This window comes from Melospiza melodia, chromosome 5 (assembly GCF_035770615.1).
Source record: "Melospiza melodia melodia isolate bMelMel2 chromosome 5, bMelMel2.pri, whole genome shotgun sequence".
Taxonomy (NCBI): Eukaryota; Metazoa; Chordata; class Aves; order Passeriformes; family Passerellidae; genus Melospiza; species Melospiza melodia.
In genome coordinates, this window is record NC_086198.1 from 2,981,663 (window position 1) to 2,993,913 (window position 12,251).

Consider the following 12,251-nt stretch of genomic DNA (forward strand, 5'->3'; position numbering starts at 1 on the left):
TGTGATTAAACTCTACCACACGTATACTGGAGAGTTTTCAGGGGGCAGGAATATAATTTATTTCAGTTTTTGGTTTAGTACAATGTAAATTTTCTAGATGAGGCTTCCATATTTTGGAGAAGTATAAATTATTAACCCTAGCCGAAGGCCAGGATAAGAAATAAATCAAAGTAACTGAGTTAGGTCCTCTTTAATTTTCTTCTTAATTATATGGAGAGCTTTTCTTATCTTTTTCACCTCTCCTTAGGAAAAATTCCAAGATCATCTTTGGTGGAAATTTATAAAAAATGGAATATGCTTTGTTTGCTCTCACCTACTACAGCTACTGGATAAGCCACCCTGTCAAATGTGTTAAAGTCAATGAATCTTAAAATACCACTATGCCTATTATTAGAACAATAGGTACCCCAGGCTACTTTAGAGAAAACCTTGTGATGAGTCACAAATATGCTGCATAGTCCCATGAAAGCAGAAGCCAAGGAACTCACAAAGGAATGAAAAGATGGTTTTATTTTAACAGTTGTAGTGCAACCACTGCAGAAATAGTTCATGCTTTCCATGTCTGTATGTGCATACATTTTACAAACCTTTATATACAAAGCATATTTCAATTCTCCATCAAACACAGACATTTAGTGATGAATATGCATAGGACAGGAAGAAGAGAAATAATGCAATAGGTCTTCTTTTAGAAAACAGAATCTTGTATACATTTTGTTTTCATTGATGTCATAGGTCAGCATCTGTACAATGAATGGGTGTCATGTAAGTATTCTTATCTTTAAACTAGCTCAAAGACTGAAAAATTCCTTCATTAGGAGAGAAAGTCTTAAAAGTACATTTAGTACTTTATTTTTAATTCAGAAATTGCATGATTGCTTTTCCCAAGTCACTGAGAATAGCATCTTTGCCCTTCAAGCATATATTTCTATTCATTTTTAGGGTCATATCTGCAATGAATTTTGCCTGACATTTTAGCAGTCAGAACTTCCTCAGATGTGTTCATCTTCCTCCAGATTTCTGGAATCCTGCTTAAAAAATGGTGTCACATTTCAGCGACTTTCAAGCTTTTGATACTGAAGAACAATTAAAAGATTGCTTAGCAAGATGAGTGGTCTGACTGCTTGATCCTTGATATCCTGTAGAATTCTTTACTGGGGCACCAGCTCAGCCTGCCAGTTTGTTCCTATTGCTATGGCCCGTTTTCTCTGTTCCTGTTTGTCCTGCCTGTGCTCTAAATTTGAGGGGCATCCACCCATGGGGAGGAGCTCCAACATCCTTCATAGATGGATGGAAAAAATTATCTTGTATCATTGTTATAGCCTTATCTTCTATGAACTTTTTTTTTATCCCTAAGGGCCTTCTTGAAAGCACCATGCTCTACTGCATCTGTAAAAGGGATTTATTACAAGTTTTTGATGCTTTTCCTAACTGACTCTTCAAACTCTTTCTGTCATGCTTTATATATTTGCATTTAATCTCCAATGGTTTCTGATGCTTTCTACTTTTTTCATTTGGACTTAAATTTAGCTTTTTGAGGGATTCTTTTAATTCTTTAACTGTGTAATCCTGTACTTTCTGTTTAGCCATGGTGGCTAAAGGCCCCCATTTCTCACCAATCATTACACTATGACTGTAACAAATTTTTAAGGACTAAATGTTAGTGAATGCTAATACACCGTGCCATACATTTAACTTAAGCACATTCTATTTCCTTGGATTTACACTTTGAAACACTTGAAATTAAATTCCAACAAGTAATGTTTTACTGTCAGAGGGGTCATATTGTATTTACACTACAGTATGAACATGCCCAAGAAGGAATTTGCTTATGAGACACAAGTCTTTATAAAAATAAAAACAAAAATAAAAATAAATAAATTAAAAATAAAAATAAAAATAAAAATTAAGATAAAAATAAAAATAAAAATAAAAATAAAAATAAAAATAAAAATAAAAATTAAAATTAAGATAAAAATAAAAATAAAATAAAAATAAAAATAAAAATAAAAATAAAAATAAAAATAAAAATAAAAATAAAAATAAAAATAAAAATAAAAATAAAAATAAAAATAAAATAAAATAAAATAAAATAAAAATTAAATAAAAATTAAATAAAAATTAAAATAAAAATTTAATCCAAGTAATGAATTGTTGTTAAATTACTTTTCAGTAAATATGTTTCTTCATACCATAGAGAGCCCAAGATCTAAAACTGAGCCCATGATCTAAAATATAACTAAGCTGAAAATACTGTAAAAGCACAAAGAGATAGAGGTTGACAGACAGGTAGATATGAGATAGGCAATTTAAAAAGTCTCCAAATTAAATATGTTAGAAAAATCTTGGGTCTAACAGCCCAAGGGGTTGTCACTGCACTGGTCAGACCATTCAGACTACTCCAGTAGTGACCAGCAAGGCAATCAAGAGCCCCTCTCACAGAAAGCCTTACAGTTCCTAGGAAAGCAAAGCAATTCTTTTCCTTCATCCTGGAAGCAGCTCTTTTTTCAAACTGATGCTTCAACTCACTGCACTGTCATTTATTCTGCCAATATCTAGTTGGCACTCAAAGTCTGAATTTCTCTCCTTGGTGTGTGCATATATACCCTTGGTATATTCCAGTTACATCTAAGTATTAAACTAATTGTACATAATGCAGAAACTGACAAGGAGTTTATACATGGGGACGTTTCATAGAGTCATAGAATGGCTTGCTTAGAAGGGGCCTTAAAGATGATTTAGCTCTAACCCTGCTGCCATGGGCAGGGATACCTTCTACTACACCAAGTTGCTCAGAGACTCATCCAACCTGATCTTGAACACTTTCAGGAATGTGGCATCCACAGCTTCTCTGAGCAGCTTGTTCCACTGCCTCACCACTCTCACAACAAACAATTTTTTCCTGATGTCTAATCTAAACCTTCACTTTTTCAGTTTGAAGCCATATATATACACACACACCCTCATAAATAGCCATCGTCCTTCTTGTAGTCTCCCTTCCCGTGCCTGAAGGTGGCCACTGGGTCACCTCAAAGCTTTCTCTTCTCCAGGCTTAACAATCCCAGTCCTCTCAGCCTTTCCTTCAGAGAGGTGCTCCATTTCTAACCAACTTGGCAGCCCTCCTCTGGAATTGCTTCAATGGGTTGATGTTCTTTTTATGTTGGGGGCCCCAGAGTAGGGTCTCAACAGAGCAGAGCAGATCAGAGGGGCAGAATGCCCTCCCTGGCCCTGCTGGTCACACTTCATCCGCCTTTTGGATGCAGCCCAGGATTCAATAAGCTTTCTGGGCTGGGAGTGCACATTGCTGCCTCTGCTCCAGCCTCTCGTCCACCAACACCCCCAAGTCCTTCTCCTCGGAACTCCTCCCAACCTGTTCATCCCCCCAGTCCGTACTTATGTCAGGAATCGCCCCAGCTTAGGAGCGGCGTTTGTGCATAATGATTTAGTTACCAGCTCGTGTTACGCCCCACAAGTTATCAGAACATTTATTGAAAGAATTTGGGTTTGGACTACCCACCAGACAGACCACAAAATTTTTATTATTACAAATTTTGGATGCTAAAATTTTTATTATTAAAAAAATACTTGAAAGAAATCAAATATATTTTGTTATAAAAGGGCAAGAAAGAACTTCTTTTTTATTCAAACTAAAAAATTCTAAATAGAAATTAAGAAGTTTAACCTAAAATAATAGCAACTAAAATGTAATTTACAGCCAGATTATAATAACAGAGAAAAAAAGTAATTCTACTGACAGAGCTTTGGGATAGGGCAGACCTCTGTCCTAGAGTAATAGCCCTAGCTTCAAATAGGTAACTGTTTTCAGATCAACGCAGGTTTGCATATCTAAGACAAATGATATTAAAGCAGAAGAGTTAAAACCTAAATTGTCACTAATTTTTATGATGTTGAACATAACTATTTTTAAAATCTGTGCATAATATCTCCAGTCCTCATTTAATGAAAAATAGAAGGATTGCAAAGTGATTGCACTGCTGTAAGCAATTTAAAATCATGACTTTGTCAGTAGAATTACTTTTTTTTTAGTCACTGAGAGCTTTCCCCACCTCTCCTCAGAAGCATGTCACTGTTATGCAAGCAACATGTGAGAACCTGAATATTGCTAATTTTGGTCGTTCCCAGTAAAGATTCCATGCAAGTACATTTGTCAAAGAAATACATAAAAATCTTTCGCTGTTTCTTCTTTCGCTTTAATATGGTTTTAATTTGTGTAATTTTATAAAAATGAACATGGAAAAATTAAGTCCACTGGATGGCTTCATGCTGGCAAATATATTAGTCAAAAGCAGAGTCAAACCTTTCAGAATCCCAGCTGCTTTAAAAGACTACACAGAGCTGCTCAACTGATGTTGGGCAATTATGGGATAATCTTCAAGTTGCTCATAGCTAAAAATTAAATTAAACCCTAGAAGCATAAAAGAAGAAATGAAAATCTGACACTGGTTATTACTGTATTCCATCTCATGGTTTTTTAAGAACTTCATCTAATGACTATTTAATGTGTGAGGACGGCTCAAAGTTATTTCAAAGGGGTTGCTGTCATATGGGGGCAGATGCTGGATCTTTGGCACAGATGTCACAAGGAGATGTGTATTTCCCCTTGTGCCCTGGAGACACAGTCCCTCAGTCTTGATGCATCTCTATATCTGTGCCTAAGCACTTCAGATTTTATGTGCATTGTTCAAGACTTCTTGCTGTAGCAAAACTTCATATTTCATAGGCATATTTGTGGGTAAGCAAACATTTTTACTGATATGCAGCTCCAAATATTTGGGGTTGCATAAAATAAAAAAAAAATTATTCCTCTCTAGTCTTTTTTCCTCCCAAGCACCCTAAAATACCAACATATTAGAAGCTCCTAAATTTTCTTAGGTATAAATGTAGCCATCTTTTCAATTTTACTATAAAAATAAAGATAGGAGGATGGCCTATTTCTTCTGAAATAATTTTATGGAAATCATCAACTGAAATCATAAGATTTGTGTCTGGATTTTCAAAACCATCAGAATCCAGAGTCCCAGTTCACATAATGTCTTGTGTGACCACTTAAACCAGAGGTCTGTAAGATCTTGTTGTTTACAAAATACATCCAGCCATGTTGAGTAATTATCCAAATACCTTCAGAAGTCTGGCCTTCAAACATTACTCATATTGGGAAATAACTTCTAATTTATAGACTTAAAATGTGCCTCCAAAGTAAGCTATCCCAAAATTGATGCATCTTGGATGAAATTAATTTTGTTTTAAATCTCAGTCCTTGGTTGCACCTCTGACCAGCAATAAAATGATCTACAATCAGGTGTAAGGAAATATAAATCTCAGATCCTGCTGAGTTTATAAAATTTTTCCCTTTTCCCCTGAATTTCATTGCCCAAAAGTCAAACACTACAAAATACAGAGTCACTCCTATCTTTGACAAAGGATTTTTATCACTCTGTCCCCAGTGATACATATAAATTCAGTTTATAAAATTTGCACAATGAACATTAATTAGTTTAGCTATATTGCTCATAACATCATCATTGACAAGGTGGTGTTAGGTCATAGGTTGAACTCAAGAATCTCAAAGGTCTTTTCCAATCTAGCTAATTCTGTGACTCTGTTAAAATGCAAGTGCATCTGAGGTTCAACAAAACTGGAAATTTCCCAAATTAATATCTGGCATGCAGAAACACTACTTCTGTAAATTGGTGGCACGTTAGTTGCACAATATCTCCATACCTTTTAAACACCAAGGAAATGATCAGCTGAAAGATCAGAGGTAGACATCCTGCTCAAAGATTCTCCTTCTGAGAGCATATGGACAAAGGACAACTGTAGCTACAGGCAAAACTTCCTTTACCAATGTAATGTAGGTGGGAGATGCCAGCCTACATTTCCATAGACACACTAATTATCACCTGCTAATGATGTCTTCCTTGGAGATACTCATCAGTGTCTTTTTCTACTTAATGACTCTAAATTATTTAAGGGAATCTTGATTCAGCGCCATCTCCTGATAACTGATTTCTTAATTTATTCACGGCTAAATGATCATTTAAAGCATGTTAATAATTACTAATTTTTAATAACTTGACTTTTATTGACAGACGTACTCAAGTTTCAGAATTTGCCAATTAGAACACTTAATTTTTTCAGATGACATTGCCATCATATTCTTGATTATCAAAAGTGGGAAGGGAGGAATTGTCATGAAAATTTCAGTCGTGGTATTGATATACACATTCCTTACTACACATTATTTACTAAAGTAAATAATTATATGCTTTTAACAGAAGTTCCATTATATTTTTATAAGTCACTACTTTGCTTGTTTATGTTTTTCAACATATGCAGAAAATTTTATCTAAATGCAAATTTATTGTATTTTTCAGTTTTAACTTGTAGAACAGTATCCCAGATCTTTTTATTTTTAGGTCTGGTGTTTGGGAAAGAAATATCTTGACAGGGGTAAACTCAAAAAGTATAACTAAAAATTTTTGTAGCAAAGATGTTTGAGGTACATTTACATTCAGGGAAAATGCTGGGGAAATGGGAGAACATAGACTACTTAGTATGCATATCAATAGTTTTAGTCAAATATGAATGAAGCTTTAGATAAAAGTACCTGTTTTTTGTTGCATCTGTGTTTAAGAAATATTAATTTCTGTGCCCTTTGGTTTCTCATGAATATACAACTCTTAAGGAAATGAAGGCATATGGCAATTCTTTTGATACTTTGGACTAGATGTGCTTACATTAATGCTGGTGCAAAGTGGATGGAGAATCAGGATTCCAAAGAAATTCTATGACCTTCAGATCAGCTGCTCTGAGTTTGCTGCCAGGGCCCATTGCTCTCCCAGATTTAAGCAAAGAAAACAAACAAATACCTGACTAAGATAAATCCTTTAACTTACCAGTCTCAAAAACCTACAAGTAAAAACCTTTAAGACTATGTATTGTCTTCTTCAAATATTTTTTAATCCATTTGAATATTTGCCTGAATCAAGATCACAGGAAAAACATCATTATACCTGAGTACTACACAGATCTCATTAGGCAAAAATCCTGAGCAGGGACCTGATAAATAAACAGTGTAGTCTGTCCTAAGAGCTGTTCTGTGGGATGAAAGCTGAATAAAGTCCATAATTTGGGATTTATCATTTCAGTGTTTGGACTGGAGCAGAAAAAGCAAAAACTTAATAAGTCAATAAATTACACTTTATCAGTTTCTCAAATCTGAACAGCCAACTATCAGGGGAAGTGCCCGGGTTTCAAATTACTGCAAAATAACATCTTTTCAAGTGTTCTAAGCTATATTTAAAGTGGGGTTTTGTCCTGTGTACTGCCCTCAGTCACAATGCATTTGCTTTTTCATTAGGGCACTATCTGACAAAAGACCAGATCTATGAAATCTGTGCAATTCTTTGTCCTACTTTGAACTCCTGATCTCCAAACTTGGAATCATTCCATTAAAAATGAAATAATAATATTAATGGAAACATCATTCAGCCATTTCCAGATGAAGAAAACTGCTTTCCTGTCCTTTTCCTCCTTAGTCTTCAACACTTGCCTCCTGCTTCTCAGCTTCTAGAAGTGTCCTACATGAAACAATTACTATTCACTCCTTTCAGAGAATGTACAGTATACCTGGCAAAAAAACTGAGAGAGGAAAGGAAAATCATAATATATGCAAGAAATATTCAACAGTAGGTTAGTGTTTATAATTCTGAGCAGATTTATAAAGTCAAAGAAAAAAGAAAATATTTTCTTTTTGTACCATTTTATTTGACAATGGAAAAAATTTGTATCCTGTTAATTTTTGTCATCAAGGACTATTTTGGTTTTCTGTTATGTGTATTAATGGAAATAAATACTTCTCCGCATCATAAAATCTTATTGTTATGAAAGCTAACTGTTCCAAACAAGCTGCTTTCAAACATTTTTTCCTAAATAATTCAATGTAGGATAAAAGGATTTCGTTCTTTCTCCTGAAAATATACTCGCTGAAGAAATATAAGAAAAGCTAACTTGTAAGTTTGACAACCAACAGACACATTAGCATATTAATGACTATTCTGAACTAAGAGACTGTATAAGCAGCCAAGTGCCAAAGTGTACATTCTTGCACTGTTGTCATAACAACAAAAAAATGGATAATGTATAATGTGTGTAAAGAAAATTTCAAAATATTTGAAACTAAATTTTTTCTGCGGCTTAGAAGAGCCAGTGAGCTTCTTCTTTGTGCACTTGGTCCCAGATGCAGGCAAAACTTTTTAAAGTTAAAAGCAGCTTGATATTTCACGAATTAGCTTGACTGATTGTGAATCTATCAGGAAGCCTTAGTGCCCTCTCTGTGAAAGACAATGAGTCAACTTTCCAGATTGTCCCCAAGTCGGCTGTCAAGATCTGGCTGCAGAAACTCAGGTACAGACTAACTGTTTGTATTGGTCAAGATCTGGACAAACAAAGGAACTTTATGCAAAATTCAGTGTATTTAAAATGTGACCAAATTGAGGCAACTCTGCAGCACCTTTGCTGGAAGTGAGTCTCATTGAGGAGAAAATTTCATATCCAACCTGCTGTTTTACAGCTTGTCTTTGAAAGAGAAAAAAGCTAGCAGAGAAATGAGCAGAGGCTACAATAATTTTAATCTCACCAAGTATATATTTTTAAGATGTCAGTGATAATCTTGTAGTGCCACAATATGATTAGGATACAATCAGGAATGCAAGAACAACAAAATATTTTCTAAAATGCCTACCCATGCCTATGCAAAAAAAGTGGTTGGAATAAAGGTTTGTTGCTGACCAATATAGTTTCTTATAGGTTATATTGTGAAATAAATCATATGTTAATGTAATTTTCAGTATATCAGCATCTATATATCCATTTTCAGTAAATATATCTATATGTGTGTATGTATATAGTATAGATGTCGCTGATGATATGTAATTTTGAATTAGTGCAGTTCCACTGTCATTTTCTGACTAAATGAAACAAAAGTAAATGAAAACATACATGACTTCACTAAACAATGTAACTGTCTCTAATGAATGCCTTCTCTAACTGCCAACACAGTTTTCATACATAAATAACAGCATCTCTGTACGGCTGAGCTAGTCAGGCATGCAGTGATGGGTGGCTTGCTTTGAGATCAAAGCTGCACCACTGAACACAGAGCAAAGTACTGACTGCACAGTTTTTGCAGTTATTACAACAAATTACTCACAAGCTGGTAGATGTATATGAAATACAATATAAACATCTAAACACCGTCTAAAATGACACTCAGACTCCTAACACATGTACCTACCTAAGGTCACCCTCTGGCTACTTTTTGAAGGCTGAAAAAAAGACTAAATACACCATTGGTTTGCTCGCTGATTAAAAACATACTATGCTGAGAAAATGATCAAGTTCAACTTTTGAACGCATCATTTTCTTAAAATAGCTAAGAAGATCTCTGTGTCAAAATAGCAACATGAAAGTTTTGCCTGAGTTTGGGTATATCTCATGCTTAATGAAACAAGTGATGCACATAGGAAATACAAGTTGAACATCAGAATTGCTATTAGACTTGATCACTAAGATTACCAGTACAAAGAAAAAGAAAGAAACCTAATGCATTCTGAAAACCTTTTTTCCTATTTCTTTTCAAAATGAATTAAATATTCAGAGTTATATTTCTCTGAATGGTAATAGAGAAAAAAAAAATGTTTGTGTTACTTACACATAGGAAAATGCACATAAAGAAAACTCCTCCCTGTAACTGCCAATGAAATACTGCATCTGAGCAAAAATGCCACCCATAACTTCAGGTGTTGATTTAAGACAACATGAATATCCCTTAAAAGCCAGTACATGTTTTGAAAAATGTCACTGTGAATCTGTGCCGCACTGAGCATTTGTATCACTCCTGTCCCTGAAGGTGTGACTGTACAGGCAACATAACTGACAATATTCAGAATCTGCCACTTTTTCTCAGTGTCTCCAAGGAAAAGATAGCTCTGATTTTGTTTTGCATAGAAGAAGGAAAAAATCCCAAATTTCTATCATTTGTTTGGAAGAAATAACTATATTAGGGGAAAAAATAAAATATTCAGTATTGGTAAAATTTTCTGTCTAAAGCTTATCAATCCAATTTAGCACCAACTGCTACACAATGAAATTAAAGCCAGCCTTCTGCAATTTCTAGAAATGTTTTAACCAGCAAAGTGTCAAGTAGTTACTTATAGAAACAAATACCAAAATAAATTACACAAAGCAATGTTACAGCTAATATCTCAAAATTAATGAATTTTAACCTATTTTTTGGCACCTTGTAGAAGGTCCAATTGTTCATGTAATTGTTCATGCAAAAAAAACCCTGCATGCATTTTCAAGAAGTATTTCTATACTTACACTCTGACAGGAGAAAACCACTGTGCTTTATGGGACCCACCACAAGTAAGTCCTGCAGATTCAATCAGCCTCTGCAGCCTGATGATATACATCCTGGAGGATGCCTGTAAACTATTTACTCTGATAAGCAAGAGGCTGTTTCAAAACACCTACAGCACAATTAATTGCTTGGCTTAGTCTCTGAAGAAATCTTGAACTTGAAAAAAATTAATAAAGATTACTTTAAATAACGTAAGATCATTAAGCAAATCTTTGCGACTAATTGTTTTCTCCAGTACAGAGGCAGAATAGAGTGTTCTGGTCTTTACCTCAATATTAGAATGTAGATAATTTCATACTCCTGTTCTTCAAGCACTGCTGCATCTCAAGTGATAGCGGCACTAGAAACTATCTTCCTTTTAATTAGGATAAAATTTGCAAATACAAGGTTGAAGAGGTTAGCCTTCATCTAATTACCAGTTTTATAAGTTCTCAATGAACAGTAGGAACATTTCTTAAGTGTGCTGCAATGGCATTTTCCCTGAAAAATGGTGGAAGGCATTTGAGAATGAACAAAGTCATTAAATACACCTCTTTTTCTCCTGTAATTTAAACAAAAGCAAAAAGAAATGAGAAGGTCATCTGGAGACCTGACAGTTGATGTTCAAGATGACTCCTCAGTGGTGATTTCATATGAGACAGAAAGGTGAGTCAGGGAAAAGTCATTAATTTCAAGTTTAAAATATTTAATTTTAATTTAATATTAGAATAAATATTTAATTTAATTTTAGAACAGGTTCCTGTAATAAATTCTAAAAGAAATCTAAGAACATATTTGTTGCTAAGTTTATGCCTCTTGAGTATCCTTTTCTGCTTAGCAACAATTACTGCAGATATTGTCAGGTTTTGTCCAGAAAAACCATCACAACTACTTCAAGCATGAAACTTTCATAATAAAGGGAGTGGAATCTCAAATTCAGAGTATTTCCATGTAGGCCTCAATTTTCATGATGAAAAACTTTAATTCTGAAGAACTTGTCCTTACATTTTGCTGTGCACAGAGGTCTCCATTCAACATATCCCAGACCCTTCCTCAATATAAATAGATAATAGCTGGACACAGGGTATTTTTCTCCAGCTAATACAGAGCTCACACAATAAAGCAGTTTGTAACTTATTCTCGGAAATTGAGAGCTTTGTAGCTGTTGTCAAAACAGGGCAGAAAAATAAAATTGTGTGCATTTTCATAGAGAAACAGTAAAAGGAGTGGATGTGGAACACTCAGTATACACTGCTGACACTGTTAAATTGTAGGAGTTTTGGAGCCTGGTCATTGAGAATGTCTTGAATAAATTACTTCCATTAATCAATTGTTAAGAATTGGTATGTAAATTACTATGCAAACTTAATTAGCTGCTTCTCTATTTTCAGTATCGAAACCCCCCCCCTTCAATAATGTATATCCTCTTTTTATTTTGTACAGCCAATAAAATGAATTATCTTTGTTACTATTTGATTTGGCATGAAAAAAAAATATTAAGGTAACCATGACAACAGTGTCAGTTGCAATAAATCAGTTGAATTACAATAATGGCAATATGTAAGCAATGAAATGTGAGCCTTTAAGGGAGCAGCATGCTCTGACACAGTATAATTATTATGAGGACACCCTGGCTTATGCTTTCTTTCATTTATGATAAAGGCTCTTATTCCCAGAGGTGTTGCATGTAATGGAGCTTTTAACAAAGTGGGATGAGTCAGAGATATGTATAACAATATTTCAAATTTATGTAGATAAGAAAGAACTGTACAAGCCAGAATTTTTTTACTTATGCTTTTGGTATAAGCCATTTTGGACTGAAGAATTC